The 1,751-nt window shown below is 36.0% G+C and overlaps 1 pseudogene; it reads left to right on the forward strand.

The window, feature by feature from the left end:
• Positions 1-231: 231 nt before the first annotated feature.
• LOC119514150 lies at positions 232-903 on the forward strand (annotated as a pseudogene).
• The last annotated feature ends 848 nt before the right edge of the window (positions 904-1,751 follow it).

Consider the following 1,751-nt stretch of genomic DNA (forward strand, 5'->3'; position numbering starts at 1 on the left):
ACACTGCAAAACAGTGGGGAAAGTTTTTCTTTCCCTTTTTCTTTTCTTTCTTTTTTTTTTTAAATTAATGGTTCTGTGTCAAAATGAAATTAACCCCCCACCTCACACCATACACAAAATAAACTCCAGATGAATTCTAGACTTTAAAATAAAAGAGAACACTATAAAACTCTTCTAAGATAATATAATAATAAGATAAAATAAGAGCTCTCTGCCACATCTACTGCGAGAATGAGGATCATTCTCAGCAACCACACTGTCGACATTCCAGAAGATGTCACCATGATGCTGAAGGGACGCACAGTTATTGTGAAGGGCCCCCGAGGAACCCTGCGGAAGGACTTCAATCATATCAATGTTGAACTCAGTCTACTTGGGAAGAAAAAGAAGAGACTTCGGGTTGACGAATGGTGGGGAAATAGGAAAGAGCTGGCTACAGTTCGCACTGTCTGTAGTCATGTACAGAACACGATCAAGGATCTTACACTGGGCTTCAGTTACAAGACGAGGTCTGTGTGTGCTCACTTCCCCATCAACATTGCTATTCAGAAGAGTGGGTCTCTGGTTGAAATCTGAAATTTCTTGGGTGAAAAATATATCCACAGGGTTCAGATGAGGCCAGGTGTTGCCTGTTCAGTATCTCAAGCCCAGAAAGATGAGTTAATTCTTGAAGGAAATGACATTGAACTTGTATCAAATTCAGCCGCTTTGATTCAGCAACCAACAACAGTTAAAAACAAGGCTATAAGAAAAATTTTGGAACGTATCTATGTCTCTGAAAAAGGAACAGTTCAGCGGGCTGATGAATAAGATCTAAGAGTTGTGCAGCAATGGAAACAAGATGCCAGACCTATTTGTGATTTTAAAGATGCAATAAAATTCATCTGTTAATTTCAAAAAAAAAAAAAAAAAAAGATATATAAGAGAATACTCGATGGCTTCACAGTAGGAAAGACTTCTTAAGACACACACACACACACACACACACACACACACACACACAAAATCTGTCATAAAGAAAAGATATTAATACATTTGATTACGTTAAAATTAAGAATTTTGTTTATGAAAGGACACCATAAAGAGGACAAAAGGCAAGCCACAGTATACTAGAAGATAATTTGAAATGCATAAAAGTGTCAAAAGATTCTTCTCTGTAATATGTAAAGAATCACTATAAAGCAATTTTAAAAAGAGAAACAATCAAATACAAAAATGAGCAAAATACTTTCAACAGGAACTTCACACTAGGGAAACCCAAACGACCAATTAGCATGTGAAAAATGTTCAATCTCATTAACAAGCATGAGAATGCCTATTAAAGTAAAATGCATGACAATATCACAAAGTTAGGACGGCAGGAAATGGAACGGTACTATTGTAAGGTTCTTTTTAAAACATCTTTACTGAAATGTAATTTACCATAAAATTCACCCTTTTAAAGTGTATAATGCATTAGCTTTTATTATAGTCACAGATTTCTACAATCACCACAATATGCCTTTAGAATACTTTCATCACCCTAAAAATAAACCCCATATTCATTGGCAGTCAACATCATTTCCCCCATCCCCAGCCCTAGGCAACCACTAATCCACAGTTTCTCATAACCTCTCCAACACTCCATTTTTAAAAGAGTAGCCATTCTAGTGGGTATGAAATGGTATTTCATTGTGGTTTTGATTTGCATTTCCCCAATGGTTAATGCTGTTGGGCAATTTTCATATGCTTTTTCACCATTTGTATGTATA

The sequence above is a fragment of the Choloepus didactylus genome, chromosome 18, assembly GCF_015220235.1.
Source record: "Choloepus didactylus isolate mChoDid1 chromosome 18, mChoDid1.pri, whole genome shotgun sequence".
NCBI lineage: Eukaryota > Metazoa > Chordata > Mammalia > Pilosa > Megalonychidae > Choloepus > Choloepus didactylus.